At 32.7% G+C, this 20,446-nt stretch overlaps 1 protein-coding gene across 6 annotated transcripts in view; it reads right to left on the minus strand.

Moving 5' to 3' along the window:
- Positions 1 to 20,446, minus strand: part of ERBB4 (erb-b2 receptor tyrosine kinase 4) — a 1,041,923-nt gene that overhangs the window by 211,778 nt on the left and 809,699 nt on the right. The window lies entirely within an intron of this gene.

The raw sequence follows: 20,446 nt of genomic DNA on the forward strand, positions 1-20,446 counted from the left end.
ATGCACATACAACTAATCTTTGGAGGTGACCAGCCACAGCATGCTTTTACATGGAAAAAAAATATAAAACTTGATAATAATGAGGAACGTATGCCAAAATGTTGATACAGGAGCATTTTCTATTGTTTTCCTCTCATTTCTATCTCTAAATGAATGGAAAATACATTTTAATTATATTGATGTAGTATGTAATATTATAGTCAACAATTTCCTCTAAGACTGGCATTCTCAACAGTGGCACTGTGGCATTTTGGGCTTGATACTTGCTTGTCGTGAGGAACTGTCCTACACAATTTAGGATGTTTAGCACCACCGTTGGCCTCCGTCCACTGGATACCAGTAACAGCTCTGCCCTCCAGTCATGACAATGTCTCTAGACATTGCCAATTGTCTACATAACTCACCCCCAGTGGAGAACTGCTGCTCTAAAGCAAAAAGGAGTGAACTCCACAGTGCCGGAGTACGAGAATAACAGTAAGAGAGAGAGAGAGTAACAAAGGTGCCATTTCAAACTGGCAAGGGCAACTTCGTTGGCAAAAGAAAGATAAAAATTTGTGTCAGACAGAGTTATGATGTGAGGAATACATATTATTATCAAAATTGTACGTAGGCATCATGCACCCATAAAAAAGCTTTGTTCATTAAGTACTACATACAAAGGTGTAAATAGTACCGAAAAGGGATTAAAAAGAGACAGACTGGAGATTTTTATTCTCAAATTTGTCAGCTACCAGAATATTGAAACTTTTCCTTTTTTATTGTTTTCTAAGGTAAAATTTGTCCTTGTTTAAAAAGTAATATTTGTGGTTTTAACTTCCTATTCTAGAATAGAGTAGTATCTATAAGTTTTCTGTGGCCAGAGCCCTGAAATATATTAATTTCAGATGTCACAGCAAATAGCCCAGAGTAAAACACATAGGTGTTACCTAATACACATTTGACCATGAAACCATGATAGATATTAAAACTAAAATATAATTCCCTGAATGCCCATGCCTTCCATAGTGAAGTATTTTGTATCTTCTATTCCTTTTCCCAGAAGCAACTACTCTCTACGGCTACACTCTTTTAGAAAAAAAAAGAAAAATGACCTGCTCTTGCAAAATAAACTTTTGCTTAAAGACAAATCAGAAATAATGATAGCAAATAGCAAATACAACCTTAAAATTTTAAACATCTTTAAAAAAAAATCTGTGTAACTTCTTGTATAAATGAATCATGCCTTTTAAAGATTATGACTGTTATACCGTGATATAAAACTGCAGAAAAAGCTTAAGAAGTAGTTCATCCTAAGGTTGTTTTCTGACAGCCGAAAGTACTATCACATACTGAAATGTTGCTATAATTCAACTAGATATTCCTAAGTAAAATTTTATAAAGATATAAAAATCTATGCTCAGAAAATTAAACTATGATACAGACACGAACTCATCACTGTTATGTGTTTTGGTGTGTGTAAGATCATATTTTTCAGCATGCCAGTTAAATATGTATTTCAGAATAATTTTAAGTTTTCAACCCAAGGAATAATTTTCAGCTCAAGTGCCTAACATATCCCTGAAAAGCCACTACAATAAAAAGGGTTGCATTTTTGTTTCCTCAGCCCAGCTTTTTATTGTAAAGGGTTTATATGTGGTTGAGAATAGTGTCTAATGCTTTGTTAATTGTAGAACTTACCAAAACTCTAAACTTCTTCTGCTTACATATTTTGCAAAAGAATAAGTGGTATGCATTTATGATAACATGTCAACGTCATTGTAAATTAAAAGAAAATGCTTTATTTTTTTTGTTTTCCATTTTAAGAAGGATCTCTTATTGTAGAACATAACAAGACCCCTGTCTCTATGCTTTTCATCCAATTTGGGTGGATAGCAACTGTCATATCGTTATTACTTAGTTGTGCCATGGCAATAAGAATAAAATGTTCAAAAATGAAACAAACAGCAATTTCTATTTTTTTCCTCATTAGCATTTACTTTTGATATTTTCTCACAGCAGCTCCTTTGTTGATTGGCATTTCTTTAGTTTTTTTTTTTTTTTTTTTTTTCTTCTCTTACCACTCTGCAGTAATGGTAGAGGTACAAACAACCTGAAGAAGTAAAAAAAAAACACAAAAAAAACAAAACAAAAATAAACCCACAAAAAACAAAAAAAACAACTAGCATTTCTGCGCCTAAAGATCACACATAAATGTTTTGGACATTTTGAAAGGCCAAATTCTTTATATTCCAGCAGAATTTACTGTTGAAAACAAGCCATTAACCGTGAGTGAAATTGAGAAGGGGGAACATTCTATAAGATTACTTGAATGTTTTCTTTAATAAGTAAACATTATGTAAAAGGTACTAGTTTTCGTTTAAAAAACTTAGTAGTCATAAAAAACAGATGTGAAATTTAATTCTGGATTGGATTCTAGGTTGGACAAACTAGCTATACAGATATTTTTGAGGTAACTTGAGAAGTTTGAATATGAATTAGATACTAGGTGATATGAAAATTCATTGCCATGAAACCATGTGGACAAGAAATTGGAAAGACTGGGTTATGAAGCAGTAGGATCTCAATACACACACACACACACACACACACACACACACACACACACACACACACACCCCTTGGCCAGACCTGTTCTCGCCACAACAGGAAAATCAATCCACTTTGGCCTCCACTCATGACTACCCTCAGCCATAAAGGGCCCAACACCCATCTCAGCCCTACTCCACTGCAATATGATAGTTGTAACACACACACACACACACAAACACACACACACATCCCTCTGGAATAATACACAGTTAGACAGTAAACAATAGTTGTCTCTGAAAGTATGACTATGGTGCTCTTATTTTTATATTTTTCTAATTTTCTAATTTTTGACAATGTTTTCTTTTTTGAAACAAAAGTTTATTAAATTTACAAAAACAAAAAAAAATAAATCACTATCTAAAAGTTTAGCTTTATAATAATGGCCTTTTTTTTTCTTGAATGTTTTATTTCCAATTAAGATTTAATTTTGCTAGTTACTGTCCATTTTTACAATCTACTTTTGCATATGTTTTCCATTCATTACAGTTTAATTAATTATCACCATGTTTCTTTGCATTGTCACATTTCATAAAACCAAGCTAATCTGAATAGTTAATGTTACTTACACATGTCCTACTCCCCCAATTTTGATGTTTCCTAGATATTTGTAGTTGTACAATAGATTCTTGTTTTCTTTTCCTGAGAGTTAATGCTTCACTCTTTGTGAGGACCATTTGGATAAAGAGGATGTAGCTACTTAAGCTGCTTCTTTAAAAAATGCTACATATCCCTCCTAACTCCAATGGGGGCTATTGCCAACGAAGCTATATTTCTGAGTGTTTCCTCTACATATTAGTCAGAGAGACCTGGGAGATGTTGAGTTAGGACTTTGTTAATGAGATCATAAGGTCCAAACACCAAGGAACCTAGAACACTCTGTAATTCCTTATCTGTAACAGGAGTATTGTTTAATTGTATTATTGGCCTGCCCATTAAAAATGGTTGGGACTGCCTAAAGTATAAAAGATACGTTAAAGCTTCAATGAAAAGGATGCAATCAAATGATAGTTTACCTAATTCTGTGCTTTGAAAATAGTATAATGAAACTGATATCTTTCCACTACTCATATAAACTAATAAGGATTCTGAATCACAAATGAACTTAGTTTAATTTATTTAAGAACACATAATTTGGTTTCCATAATTTCATTCAGAAGTTCAGAGACCACACGATGCATTATATTCCACTGGTGTGAATGCAATGTTTTAAACAGTTATATATAAAAGAGTAGTGTCTCCCAAAACTATATTACTCATATAATAAGACACATAAGGAGATATATTATCATTCATTACTACATTTGAACCATTCTATTCCTCACTGGAGAATATAAAATGTGAGCTAATACATGGAACCTGATTTTAGAAACATCCAAATATTCTCTTTCATTGATCTACTTCCTTCCAGATATCAGATCATAAACAAAATGCAGTCAAGTCAACATAACTTATGATTAAAATTCACATGACTCTAAAACTGTTCTGTTCTACCATTTCCTGTTTCATGTCAAGGGCAGGATATCCTACAAAAAATGTACAGTGGTATTTTTCTTTAAAATCGTAAACTTGCTAGAACTGGTATTTGAAATAATATAGTCATTGCAAAAAATGCTAAATCTACGAGATTCTTTTACAGGTCTATCACCAAACAAAAGCGTTTTAAATTTATAATGTAGGTACATTTTACTTAAGTTCTTGTTTACATCATTTTCAATGAAAGATAAAGGAAACGATGTGAAGTCTAATAACACACTGATGATATAATTCTCAGCTAACAGTATTAACTTTGAGAGTTGTACTTTTAGAAGCTTCTAAATTAAACAATTTGAAGATATTTCTTCAGGATTCACTGGATCAAACTTAGAGCTGCTTCACTGTTTATCTATGGGTACTAAAGATTAAACTTTTTAAAAAAAATCTACACTAAAGGTAAAAATAAACAAACAAAAACAACAGACTAGTCAGATAATTTGAATGGGTTTTTTGCATAATAAACTTCGCAAGTCTCAGAAAGTGTAAAATAGTGCCTCACACATTATAATTGTGTGTTTTGCTTTCAAACCTCCGTGATTTTTCCTTTAAGTGGCATATGGAACTAAAAGATTCTTTGGCGGTTCACTAATCTGAGTTTTAACCATTTGTCTGCCTGTAAGGAGTTATGATTGTAGTGCCTTTATTAAACAGCTTGGCTTAAATACACACAAACACATTCCTCACCTAAGTAAGGTAAAACAAAATAAACACCTGGGAAACTACCTGGCCTTTCTGAAACTCCTGAGATCTTATGAATTTGTCTCTAGCTCCTGCCTACTATTGTCATTAAATCAAATGCCTTTAAGCATCAGAGAATCATATGCCTTACTTTGCCCAGATGGTCTCAGTTTGTGCCAGTGTATCAATAGTACTACATTCACTCTCAAAAGTACCCATATGTGAGCAATAACTCAAATGTTAATCCTACCTAGCCCAATTTAGAGAATCTAAGATATCCCAAGTAAACAAGTCTTTATGTGTGTGTATATATAATACATAGAGAGATAATGGAGAGAGAGAGAGAAAGCTAGAAGAGAGTAGACACAGAGAGACACAGAGAGAGGTTTTAGGATTAGGGAGTCTTACTTGCTGGGGAGGCAAATCAATTAGTAATTGTAAATACATACATACATATATACATACATACATAGATAAATAATTTATGCATAATAGATGGATAGTTCATAAATTAAGGTCAGATGTGATGCTTCTCTGTAATCTTATACAGTTTTTAACAAATATAATTAGGTAACATTGTCTATCATCCTGCATCCTATCTTCCTTCTGAAAATCTTACAGTGGCCACCAGGCAAAAGCATGAGCTATCATAAACCAGAGGTTAAATATATCCTCAGCAATGCACGCCATATTTCTTAATTTGTTCTTGCTATAAGATAAATGTAGTTCATCAAAAACATGTTGACTCTTTATTGAAAGAAAATGTTTCGACTTACTTGCCAACTGAGGGAATATAACTTTGGAAATAATATTTTCAATATTTTATTAATTATATAAGCGATATAAAAACACAGTAAAATTCTGTTCATATGAGAGGAACACAAGATTTGACTGCCAGCAAGGTACTCATGGGTTTTATAGCACATATAGTGTCAGTTTCAATAGGAAATAATCTAATAGAAATGAAAATGTCAAAGACTTTCTACCCTGATATAGAAAACAGTCCCTTTCATAGAGATAAACCACAGATGTATTTGGTTCCATCTACAGTACCCTTAAAATCAAAAAATTTAAATAGATTGACTATAGACTTTACACTTTAATAACACTTGTATTTTTTTTAATTTTTATTTTTACATGCATCTATACTTTCACAATGACTATGCAATTCTTATAACTTCCATACTATAAAAAAATGGAAATAGACTCTCAGAAAGTTAAAACACCTGGATACAGTCAAACATAGAGTAATGCTAAAATTTTACACCTTGGAATCTCAAGTCCATTAATATTTTAGCTGTATTATGTTGTCTGTCTAAAGATGATGCATTAGCATTTTTTTAGAGTATATAAATATGATTCATTAGAATTTTCTTTAATACCTATTTTTGATCATAGAGAACAGAAAATGTACATACATTTATTTTGGGATTCTAATAGATTCTTTCATTTTACGTGTAGTTACATTTTACTATTGTGATTCTCCTCAGACTGTTATTGTATCTTCATTGATGTTCACTGTGGTTTATGGTTATTAAAATCTTTATGCCCTTATTGGAGTTTGCGAGGGACATTATTCTTCATTTAGCATCATTTCATTTTTTTTCCCAGTGAGAAAACAGTTAAGAGGATTTTTTTTTAACTTTAAAAAACAGTATTTCCTTTAAGAAAGACAAAAACAAGCAATATCCATCATTCTAGTGAAGGTGTTTGTCTACTCTGTTCTGTCTTCCCAAAGCAGTTCCGATTTGAAACAAAAGACCTTGCAACACGACAAAACACTGAAATGCCATAGAAGACATTTTAAGGGTTACTGCCTAGGGCAAGGAGAACCACATTAACAGAAGTTTTTTTCTCCTGCAAATTGGTGCTTATTCGGACCTAGAATTCCAACTGCTCTATAAATATGACACATATTTTCCTTTTGAGCAAATGAATGTGATTTAGGTCAGACTCTGATGTAGACCTCAGTTGACAGTTACAGTTTTTACTTGATAAGACCTATGGTATTTGTATGTCTCTATGCTTTGATTAGAATTTGACATGCCTCTATTTCATTATACTATAACCAGAAGTATAAGTGCTGACACAAACCAATCACAGCTTACTCTCCCTCTTCCAAGGCAAATCTGAATGTTACTTGATTTGTCTTCATGTGTTAAAATAAACTTTTTCTTCCAATGTTTAATGTTTTTTCAATATGTGAATGTTACATGTCATTTAACACAGTGTTACAAAATATTTCAGTAGAGATATTACCATCCAACCAATATGTAATAACATCTCATTCTTTATCTCTAGGATAAGCTTCTGAGCAAAATTTCTAATAGCTTCATGGTAATTCCTTCCTTCTCCTTATAGGCCATGCTTACACTTATCCATTGGGTTTTTGTTTGTTTGTTACAATTTTGGAGAAAGTATACAAACTTGTACATTTGATTTTTTTTTTTTACATTTGATTTTTGAGGCAAACATTCTTATGGTTAAGGGCACTATCCTGAGAATATATATAATTCATCTATTAATTTTATATCTATGATTTTTTCCAGGTTTATTGAGGTATAATTGATAAACATCTATGAATTCTATAAATAACACATTGAAGGGGAATTAGACCAGAAATAACTATTCTTTTAACACTTTTTTTAATAGCTGAGATGAATGTTCAGTATTCAGCTCTTTTTTTTCATGGTTTATACATATTATACAATATCATCAATGTCTAAATTAATAGAGCAGTTTTACCATTATCTACATACATAATATACAAAGATGTGTAATGCCATAGAACATTGTAAACATTTAAAAAACTACATTATCTACTAAGTACTGCTCCGTCTTATCACTTACTTACGACACAGTATTAATTATCACATGGTAATCTGAAGCAATATGCCCAATGATTAAGAAATTTAGGAAAATGCTCTTACAACTTCAGTTATGTTACCTACCAAAATTGTTCAACATGCTAAAGAATTTATTATTTTCATAATAAAGCAGAAAACTGCTTTATGAAGAAAAGTGGAGGGGTTAAAACATTGCAGGCACTATTCTTTGTTCCTGTATGTTAAAATATTTTTTCAATTAAAAATTGCCATTCATTCTAAGCACAGTAATTTCAGATACCTGTGTTACTAACAAAGACTATATACTATTGGCAAAGTGCGTCCATCTTTGTCTATCAGAGTACTAAGCCACACATCTGTGTCATGTTTATTGGTCACACTCACATAACGCAGATTTAAGTAGTCCCATTTTCAAAGGATTCACAACCTCATTTTTTTTTCAGTAATAGTTTGTTCTCTTTATATGCAATTCTCTAGTATGAATATCTTTGATTGTTTTAGTATGCTTTTTAGACATCCCAAACCTTGCCTTAGACTAAAAACTATTTTTTTTAATGAAATGCTAACCCAGAAGTATTAAGGAAGTGTCCTTCTTAAGAAATATCAGTCTTTTTCATTCGGATGATGTATTTTTCTACTTATATTGCCCTGCTAGTAGCCATGTTTCCTTCTGAGGGGATCTCCAAGTGCTCGTGGAGGAGCTGGTGACCTTAAAGTAATCTTATAATCTGGATGAAGTGAGATGGGAGGAGACTTTGAGAAGCTGGTGCAGTTGCGGGGGGAACGCAAGGACTTTCATGCAGAGTCACTGAACATTTCATCCAGGATTAAAGAACAGTGGTACTTTTGCTAGGTGTTTTATACATGTTATGCCAAATCATTCTTTCAACACAATTGATTATTTATGTATGATGAATCTGAGGTAGGTTTTATAACTTGTTCTAAACCATAAGTATTATAAGTGGATGGTCAAGATTTGAATATTGGCATATTCTACTGCAAAGACTTCTGCTTCCATTAAAATATGATTATAAGATTGTATTAGGAATATTATCCTGGTAGCAAAGTTGTAAAGTAGGTAAGCCAGGAAAAGAAGATATTTGCAAGAAGACTATTTAGCTGAACATTTTAATAGTCCTCATCAGTGGCAATGAGGGACAGCCTAGGGAAGAATGGTGGATGCGACAGAAAAGCATACAGTAACAGAAATAATAATAAGTATCGAATCATAGGTGAAGAAACACAAAGGAGGAGTCAAAGACGGCTGAACTTCCAGGTCTGGGTGAGTGGAAGGTTGATGATGCCATTTATGGTGTTAAAAATAAATAAAGGAAACCTCATTTAACATGAAGTTCGGAAGCCCTGAAAGGGGGGGCACTCACACTCTGCCACCCAGGCACCAAACAGGAGGACATATCACAGCAGGAGGAAGAATTTCTCCTTGACCTGCAAAACACATCTGTAAATCATCACCTGAGCCTCCTCAGCTGGTTGCCTTCAGGTTTGGGCTCCTGGTTACAGCCCAGACAATGAGAAACTGCCACATTCAGCTAATGAGAAGCCGTTACAACCCTGAACTTTTCCAAATAGTCCCTCCCAAGTTCCACTTTCCCCCAAATAATTCCAAGTCCTTCTATGTTCTTTTGACTTGCCTATAGTTTGCCATAGTTTTTGTGTCTGGAATTGCCAATTTCTCTGCTATTCCCAAATGAATTTTGCTGGTAAAATATCAGGCTCTTTATTTTGTTTTTTTGCTTGTTTGTTTTGTTTTTGTTTTTAAGGTCAACAATGGACATGGGGAAATCAGGAGAAAGAAAATATTTTTAAGGGAGAAATGTTGAGTTCTTTTGGATCTATGGATCTAAGGTACTGAAGGGTGTACGAGTATGTTGCTATTGCTTTAATCTGCTTTCAGATTTCTGGCAAAGTGCATCCATCTTTGTCCATCAAAGTAGTAAGATTTCCACTTGTTTCTACTTTAATTTGAAGATTTCTACCTTAAATGACATTGTTAATAACTTCACAATTTTAATGATAGAGCGTCCCATATAACATAATGTCATTTCCTTTGGAATTTTCCACTTTATTTTTTCCCTTGTAGCACTAAAAATACAAACAGGAAAATCATGGTTCAAGGGCTTTTTTCCCCTTCCCTCTCCCCTTCCTTTTTGTTTTCCTGATAGACTGTTATTTTTATGTCATTTGATTTCTTTCAATTAAGGTGAACTTTACGGTTTTAATCAGTCTTTTGATATTGTTTTTCTTTTTTACTGACATTTTGAGACCAATCATTTACAAGTGTAACACACCTCTAAAATATTGAATCTATTTTAAAATCCTGTTCATACTGTTGTCCATGAACTGTTCTTCACCTCGGGTAACATATGCTGGAGCCAGATGCTTAGTAAGCCTATATAGATCTCTGTTAATTTTGAGCCCTAAAGGCATCCCCTTTTTGGAGGATGTAAAGTTTGGCATTAAATATTAAAACTTATAAAGAAAGTTCTTTAATTGAAAAAAATAGTTAAATATAACCAATTTGAAATAAGCTGCTTCTTTTTTGTTTTTTATGATTCAGTAATTTTCACAGAGGCAACTTTATGTTCCAGATATAAACTACAAAGTGCTAATAAACAGAGTGAATTTTATGGCCTTCCCTGTGACCCAATTCATTATAATTTGCTATCATATTTACAAGAGTATCTCGCCGTAGAACTCTGTTTCTCTTTTATACACTCCCAAACTACATTTGATTCAGTTATTTATAATTATTCTCCCATGGATTCTTTATTTCCAGGTAAATTATAAGCAATGTGAGGTTAGGGACCATTACTTCTAACTTTTTATTGCTTTATACCTCTTAATAACATTCTCTAGAAGATTCTCAATAATTATTAAATAAATCAAATAGCAAAGGGGGCATTTTAGGTGATACTGCATTTAAGAAAAATGCAATTACTTCATCTGATGAGACATTTTAGTATTTGGAACGATTGTGAAAAGAACAAAACACGTTCTTTGCATAAATAGTTTTCTGTAATTGCTCACTTCACTTCTGCTTTCGTTTCTTGAACTAACTCCCATCATAGTTTTAATCTTGTGCCTCTCTACTACATCAGCTCTTGTCAAGGTCACTAATTGTTTCCTTGTTGTCAGTATGAAAGTTATTTCTTAGACATAACCTTAACCAATCAGTTAGTTAGTAACATTTCATAAGAGTGATCACTCTCTTAAAACACTGTCTTCACTTAAGTTCCATCACATCACTTCCTTTAAGTTTCTCCTGTAGTTAGTCAGTCCTTTCTAGTTCTGTTTTGCAGCTTCCTTCTTATCTTCCTGACCTTTAAATGTACGAGTGTCCTCAGACTTAATCATTGGATTTCTCGTCTTCTCTACCTACATTTTCTCCCTACATATGATATCATCCAACTTTTTAAATCTATATTATGATTAAACAAATGTATATCTTCAGTCCAGACCTCTCCTCTGAATTTACATATAGTCAATAGCCTTTTTGATGTCTCCACTTATATGTCTGATATCTCATCTTTAGCAATTCAAAAATAAATTTAATTCCAACTCCCCATCTCTTTCTTCCCTGTCTCCTATTTTGGCAAATGGCAATTTTATCTTTCTGTTTTCTTCCACATTCCACATCCATTTAATCTAGCAAAAAGCTTTAATCTAGCAACAAACATATAATCAGATCCCTGTTCCTTACTACTCATTTTTTTTTTTTTTTTTTGGGCATAATCTTTCCCTTTGAGGGCAAATAGTCTTTTCTTTCGAGTCTATATCATTCACTTCTAATATATCTCATGACATCTGCTGACTTCTAGTTTAACTTAACTCATATAGAAGTTCTAGAATAAGGTTGCCATTTGAAGGGTCTTATTTTCATGAGCAATGAATAAATTTCAAATAACTTTAGAGAGAGAAATAACTATATTTACATATTCAGCACTTAAAGGTAAACTAATGGTATTTCTGTTTTAAAAAGTACAAATGTAAGTCCTTTAAGTGCTGGTATTATGTCACAGACATCTTTATATTCTTTGAATTTTACTGGCTCATGCAAAGAAGAACTAAATAATTGTTACATGAATAAATCACTAAATGAATAGTTTACATCTATAAATATTTACATACTGTTTATCTAAAATAAACCCTTAAAACCACATTAATACTTCAACAGTTGAGAGCTTTCTGTATGTTTTTAAAGTTAACAAAACCTAATTCTAAAATCTATAATGAAAAGAAAATGATGAGTGTTTTTTTTATTTTATGCTTCTCTGAACATGTTTAATAATATTTGCTTATTCCTGATTTCACGGTGACCGATAAAATAAGATATTACTCTAACAGCAGTGAAAATAATCTTTAGACCAATTTTTTGTTTTGTTGTTGTCTGTTTACCCAATGTAGTTTAGTTTATCTTTCATCCCACCACACTTTGTCAAAATCCCTGGTTGACTATAAACCAACTGCCATCGCTAATCCCCTGCTCCCTAACACCTTCTAATGTAGTGATTTTTAAAAAGCTAAATATTTTCCTCCATCTTTCTGCATCCTGATTGAACGTACAATGTGTTTTTGACCAATGAGAGGAAAGCAAAAGTTGGATAAAATAATTCTGAGATAGGACAGGTACAGATGATGGAGCCGTCCCTCTGTTATGTCTTTGAATGTAATGCTTTGGATGAGCTGTAGCAGTCATCTTGCTACCAAAACAGAAAGATAAGATGATGACGATTCTGGCCCTGATGTTACTAATTCATGAACCAATGGTAACAAGTCCCTCACTTCTAGATCTTTGTTATATAAAAGAAAGACATATAAACTATTTGTTGAAGCCAACAAATATCTGGCTTTATTTTACTTTTAGCCAAGTAAGGTCCTAACAGAAAAAAGAACTGTGCCCAGATTTTCCACCTTTTCCTTCTGTTCCTGCATTTTAATTGTCAAATGCATTATCTCAAGATAATTAGATTTTTAAAAACAAAAGATGAAGCCAAAGTCCCTTCCTTTTCAGATAACAGTTAGTAACCCTGGTGCCCCTATTATGTCTGCTTAGTTATCTCAATTTCCTAGTCATTTACTAGGCTTTACCTGTATCAGTCTTGACTAAACAGTTTCTTTTGGGGGGACAGGTGTCTTACACTTTTACAAGTACCACTAAGTAGAAGCTTGTAAAGCTTCCTCAAGGATGTAGTTTCTGAATTGTGGAATTTAAATATGTTGTAATGGACAGCATGTTCATTGTCATCTGTTTTCAAATAGTGATAAAATTAAAAAATAGTAAGATGTGTTCCTAAGTTATGAACCTCATGCAAATATTGCACTGGCAGATCAATACAGAGAACATGAAGAAAACATGAGTTCTTCATTAGCATTTAACTTGGCAAACACAAATATCCAGTTTTTCTAATTTCTGGGTCCATAGTTGATTGGAAGTACCCAAGTGGGGGGAGGGAATGAGAGGGTGAGGCTGGTTTCATTGCTTTTAAAAATATTACATAGAGGACTTGGAAAAAGACAAATAAGCCTTTCTTGCAAAGACTTCTGGTCATTGCACCCCACTTTAATAATGTTTTCAACATAGAATGGATTGCTTTATATTCTAAGGGGAGGTTTATTGTGACCAATTTCACAAAAACACATTTTAAAGCATTTAATAACAATGTTTAGCAATATAACTCCTTTTTGATCTTATATAAATGTCCAATCCCTAATTAGAACACATTTCTAATTATGGGGAAACCTGTTTTTTTCTAAATGATTGCTTAGAAGATGTTATGATTCTGCAGATGTTCTGCACACAGATTTAGAGCCACCAGATAATGTAAACAAAGAAAAAAAAAGAATTTACGTCAATTCAAACAACATTGAAATAATATAATAGCAAGACAACTTTATACTTTGCCTGAAACCATTTCATTTACATGCAAAAGAAATTACCACTAAGTAAAAAATAAACAAAACACAACACATCTACATGAACCAGATTCTCTTCCCAGCTAGAATATTAATTTTTCAATCTGTTCTTTTTCTATTATTTTTTATTATTGATATTATGTATACTATTTACATTAGGCCATATTTGATGGCATGCATTGCTTTGGACATCCAGGAGATGATATTTTTATATCTCTTTGCTTTGTAAAGCGTCATTATGGAAGTAAACTAAAAGTATAGAATAGACATTAATTCTTTTTAAGTATTCTGACTGATGCATATTTACAAACTTTTTTCCAGTCTTTTAATTTTTCAAATTACACATCTTTATTTTTCTATCAAATGGCTTACCTTTACTTATAATACTGACAGCTGAGTCCATGCAAAATTTCAGTTTTTCTTATGGCAAATAGACAGGAGAACAAGAGATAGCAGTTGATAGGCGCTAACCTCCTTCACGCTCTGGCACTGTATTTGTTGCTAGAGAACACTATCATCAATTCTTGCGTACATTTTGGGATTGCCAAGCATATTATACTTTAGCTATTGGCAAAATAGTCAAAACAAACAACAAAACAATCTAAAGAACACAATTATAAACTTAAGATGGTATTCAGTGGACACCAACTTGTAAAATTTAGGCCAGTTATTTATTGTTATTAAGTAATTATGTCTTAGTAATTTAGAGAGAGAGAGGAAGACAGAGAGAGAGAGAGAGAGAGAGAGAGAGAGAGAGGTGATAGAAGAGGAAAGAGAAAGGGAGAACTCCTTTGAAGCAATCTAGTCTTAGTATTTTATCAAAAAGTTTAGGCATTGCTATGACTCACCAATATCTTTTCTAAGCTTTACTCATTAATTACTTCAAAACTACATAGGATAAAAGTTATCCTATGAATTGTTGAACTATTAAAGATCCAAAGATGCATATCTGTCCATCTAGGTTTACTCAAAACCAATTAAAAATCAACAAACTTTGAAAGAAATTCAATTAAACTTCTTTATCAAGTCTTCCCTACAATATGACTGATGGTACCATAAAAAAAAACCCAATAAGCTAATTAGAAGATATTTTTGTCATGTAGTCCTTCGCAGATTTTGGTGAAAAACTTTCAGCCATACTTTGACAGAACTCATCTAATTTTATAAAGGTATAAAAAATGATTTGCTCTAAAATTTTATCTATCTATCTATCTATCTATCTATCTATTTATCTAATTTAATATATATATAACATATATATATATAATTATATATATATAATTATGAATATGCATATAACGTGTTTCCCCGAAAATAAGCCCTAGCCGAACAATCAGCTCTATTGTGTCTTTTGGAGCAATAATTAATATAAGACCTGGTATTATATTATATTACATTATTATATTATATTATTTAATATAATATATTTAATATAATATTAATATTATATTATTTAATATAATAAAGACGCATTAGAGCTGATTGTCTGACTAGGGCTTATTTTCGGGGAAACACAGTAAATAAAAAACTGTAACACAAATGCTTTTAGTTTTAGAATTTTAATGTGTTTCCTATTTCAAGTTTTGAATGATTAGTAAATTTAAATAATATAATTGAATATTTTCCTTGTATTTTAATTGATACCTAGCTAAGCCTATGTTTTCATAATGTCAGATACACACATAGACACCCCCACAAATATATATCTCTATCTGTTATTAGAAAATAACATATGCATATACATATGTTATTTTCTAACTTGTAAAAGACACAAAATTAGGAACAGCCTGTACATCTTTCAGTAAGGGATTGATGGTACATTAATGCTAGGAAAAACAATGCAAAAAGAGTTACAGTGATCCACAAGGCTGTCCATAATGTACTATTCAGTGAGTAAAGGAAATTGCTGAATAATGTGTGGAGCATGTTTCCATACCTTTTCCATAAAGGAAAACTTTTATTACTGTATATATGCATTAGTACATGGATAAATGTGTGGAAGGCTAAACATACATATATAAACACACAAATCTATATTTAATACACTAAATATTTACTACTTTCATAATCTTCAATTTTATTTTTAAAATATATAAAGAAAATAGTTAATCTTAATAAAAGAAACAAAAAAGAAATAGAAATACTGAAAGTATGGCTTTCGAGCTTTACCCATCAGGGTGATAAATTCTACTCTTACTTGCTTTAGATTTTAAAGGGAGGCATATGGCACAAAATGCTAAGACAAGAATCATTGCTTGAGGATAAACTTAGTTACATCACTACAATCAGAAGCCAAAGACATTTTATCTGTAAGGTACTGTTCATCATAATTCCTTACTTAAGAACATTTCCAAAAAAATGAGACAGGAAAAATATTTCTGTATGATTTCCTGATATACTAACGTTCTTTTCCTGCACAATTGCTGATGTTTGTAGTAATGGTGTCATTTAGAGTAACTGTTATATATCAGTACTTTGTAATTATCACTACAGGTACTGAAATCTGCTAATTTCTCATAATGCATACAGGATGCTGTTAGATTCTGATTAAACATTTAACAGTCTTCTAATTTAATGAGTCCAGAGTCACTGATAGAAAACTCACAACCCGTTATTTTCCATGCAAAAATAAAATCATCTGACCTTCAGTTGGATACATGTAAAGTGGCACATGGCGAATTATTGAGGATTTGTGAATTAGTGTCAGAATATTTTAAATGCAAAAAGTAGAAGTTTATATTGGAATTGAATATCCCAGCCCATCACTCCTTTCACACATGCATACACACCAAAACATACCCTCCTCCCTTTTGCCAAGATGACTTCATCGACAATTTCAGAGAGAATATAAAACATTAAACAGAAACTCCCTCAGCCTTTGTCTATTCATCTATCTGTGTCTTCCTGCATATTCTACTTATTCTTTCCTGATAAATGGTGATGGGGGGATGGTTTTACATCCAAGTAGAATCCCTTCACTCCTAATTCTTCTAGCTTCTTCAGAAAACTATGATCGATGACCTCCTCTCTCTCCTGTATCATCACCCTTTCATTCTTTACAAGATCTTCCAAACCAGACTTAAATTTCATCCATCTTCAAAATATCTTTCTCGTGATATTATCCTCTCCCCAACTATTTGTTTATCTCTCTCTTTCACATGTATATTTCTCAAAATACATCAATATTTGGCTCTCTACATTTACATATTTCCTATTCACTTTTACTCCATATCTGCATATGGAGAGACTTCCATATCTGTACATTAGATTTCCCATCTAATATTGCTTGGATCTCTCAAAATCACCCAAAATTCAACACATCAAAAAATACGTTCATGATGAATTTAGTACCTTTCTACCACGCCATATCTCAGATCATGTTATCATCCATCCAATTTTGCAAGCCGGGAACCTAGGAAGAATTATTCACAGTTTCTTCTCTTAATTACTTCATATCTGTTAATCACCAAGCCCAGTAATCGATTTGAAATATTTGCTGAATCTTCCCGCTTCTCTCCATCTCTAGCCAACTTCCTGGTTTCCAAATTCCTTGCTTACTCACTTTCAGTACTTTCAGCCACCCACTTTGATTCATTATACTACTTACATTACCAGTCACTGTGCCACCCGCAGAATCTTTAGTTCAAGTACCCTAGTGGCTCTTCTCCTTTTATTTCACTTACTATAGAATCTCTACTTCAACAATATATGTCACTATTGAGAACTTCAGGCCATTGACCCAACCATGTTTTCAATGTACTTCAGCCTCCTTTGTGTGCCAGCTTCCATCATTAATCAACTTAGTTTTTATGACACTTTACTATTATCATATCCTTTTTATATATCCTGAACTCTCTGGTCTCTACCTCCTTGCTTAAGTACTCACCTAGCAAAAGTTCAGTCTTAGGTAAAACCACATCCAAGTGCCCATATCTACATCTAAAAAAATCACATGGTTGAATAAAGCCCAACAATGCTAATTGGATCATTCTACTTTATAACCATGCATCTCAAGCAGACCTGTAGCACTGCCTAGTAATACTACCATACTTCTCGGAGGATGTCCTTCTCTCTTTGGTGGACTATTAAATCTTCTCTTTCTTCAAATTTCCATTATTGCCTCCCCTACTCTAGACTAAGATGATGTCCTTATTTCATATGTCACATAAACAGAGGATAAATTATTAATTGCACCATGTTCTCACTATCAAATCCACTTTCTAGCTGCATACTCTGAATTCCTTCCAGTTTCAGTGGATGCACAATCCCTGCTCCCTTTAATGAACGTCTGCACCTGCATGCTGAATTCCACCCCTTCTGATAACTAAAGCAATTTTGCCTGCAGTTGTTGGTTATTTCCTGAAATAGAAATTTTCCCTTCTTTTGAACCATTGCCATCAGGTTACAAACATGTTGTAATAGTTCCCAACTTAAGCAAAAGAAACAAACAAAAAAAGAAAAACAATTTCCCATGATTCCATGTTCTCCTATCTTTGCAGTGAATGCCTTGAAACCTTTCTCTATACAAAATATCTCCATTTCTGTCTTCTCTCATCCGCTTTAACCTATTTCAATTCTTAACCCAGTTTATCCCCACCACTCAGTGGAAATTGCTCTATAACCCATAACCTCCATTTAGTTAAATACAATAGTCAATACTTCTTCCTTATTAGCATTAGACTCAGTCTCACTCCCTTCTTTCTAGGGATACTTTCTTCCCTTGGCTTCCAGGATTTGTTTTTTCCTGGTTTTCCTCTACCCCAAATCCTTGTGTCTCAATCTTCTTTGCTATATAATATCCTTCTGTTCCTTTCTGCCCTTTTAATGATGGAGCGTCCTAAGGCTCATTTCTCAGTTTTCTTTTCTATCTGCTATTTCTGCCTGTGGAATCTCATCCAATGTTATGGATTTAAATATCACCAATGATTCACAACACTCTCTTGATCTCCAGAGTGTTTTAACTATCTGTCCATGAAAATTCTTCATTCAGGTATCAAACATTTCAAGCTTATAATAGCCCCAACAGATTTTTTTCCCCTATAAAATTTCTTGCACTTCCTCCTGAGTCTTCATCTCAGTTTGTGACGTCAACTTTCCCCCCGTTACTATGGTCAAAAATCTAAGTGTCATTTGTTACATTTTTCTTTTCCTTACCACCTTCACACCATTCAATCTATTTACGATTTTTCTCATTGTAAATAGTCATGCAAACATATATTTATAAAAAGATACTGAATAAAGATTTTTCTCTCTACTGTACTATAACTTCCATGATATTAGGGGTTATGTTATTTTTTTTCTTTCCATTCTATTCTCAACATCTTAGCACAATGCCTGTCATAGTAAATACAAGGGATATTTACTGGATGATTATTGTTAGGTAACATATATGGAATAATAAGTGTTTTGTTTTATCCTTTTACACAAAATAAATAAAATATGGTATGTTTGATTGTATCAACAGTGGGAAGAATTTTTCTCAGCAAAAATAGCATTTCACCTTATCAAACAGAGGCAAGTGATACATAATCCAAGATTCATGCTCTAACACCTGAACTCATTAGTACTCTCCATCAACTTTTCCCCATCTCACAAATCATTAATCAATTAGTATTAGGTCTGGTGGAAGTGGTTCACCTATGGAACCACAATAGTTTTTAAAAATCTGTCTCAAGTTTATAAATAACTGTCACTTCAGAAGAGATAAATTTAAAAAATTAAGCCTAAGTTTATTCATAAAAATGTTATAGATAAGTTACTGAGGTATTAAGAATATAACTATATATTTATATCATGATACCATTATACAGGAGTATATGCTTAGTTTGTGGGAAGTATTGCTGTCGTACAACCAAGCAACACCACATATATATTTGACTAAAATATGCTGTGTGAGGACAAGTATTGTAGAATCCTGTACATTGGAGGAAGGTTTAATGCCGTATTTCCCTGAAAATAGGACCTACCTCAAAAATAAGCACCAGTTAACATCTCAGCCAGATGGATGCATTTAGTACGTTATGACAATGTTCTAGAAGATGACATAACTGTATTTGAATAAATGTAGATTGTTGTACATGAAAAAATAAGATATCCTCTGAAAATAAGCCCTAACTGAGCAAAAATTAATATAAGACCTGGTCTTATTTTCAGGGAAACATGGTAAATAAAAGTTAGGATTTTAGGACTAAGGGGAAGACAACAGGTGAAACTGTTTAAGTAGGCTATAAAATATTCAAACATCCTCTTTATAGGAATAGCTCTTGACTGTTCTTCCACTTGGGAACGAGCCTGGTAAAAGGAAGAAATGTGGTCTTCAGAATCAGACAGACTTGAGCTCAAATCTTTGCTCTGCCACATACTAGCTAAGCAATTTTTTTGTAAATTGCTTTTACTCTGAACCTGCTTCCTCATTTGTAAAAATGGTATTGGTGATAATGATTTTTATATCCTTATCATGAAAATTAAATGTGATAATGTAGCAAACCTGAATGACACATATTAGGATCTTTCAAAAGAATGGTGAAAATAAGCTCCCAGTGAAATCTGGGAAAATTGTGGAAAAAAACAACACTATTCTGGGAAAGAAGTGGTGTTGCGTTCCTTCATTTCTTCATGCATAAAACAATTTAGCTCTCCCTCTGGAATTTGAACTTGGGAATTAAACCTCTGAATTTGAGATCCAGAGTTTCAAGGGGGAAAAGAAAAAAAAGAAAAGTGGCATTGGAAGTAGATATTGCTTTGTGCAGTAAAACAAAACAAAACAAACAAAAAAAAAAAGGAAGAAAGAAAGCGTTTTTTCACTTCAACAAGTATACTACTATGGAAACACGTTTTTGTTATTGTTGCTTTATTTTTGCTCTATT

This window comes from Rhinolophus sinicus, chromosome 17, assembly GCF_057876585.1.
Source record: "Rhinolophus sinicus isolate RSI-liver-muscle chromosome 17, RSI-T2T, whole genome shotgun sequence".
Classification (NCBI taxonomy): Eukaryota; Metazoa; Chordata; class Mammalia; order Chiroptera; family Rhinolophidae; genus Rhinolophus; species Rhinolophus sinicus.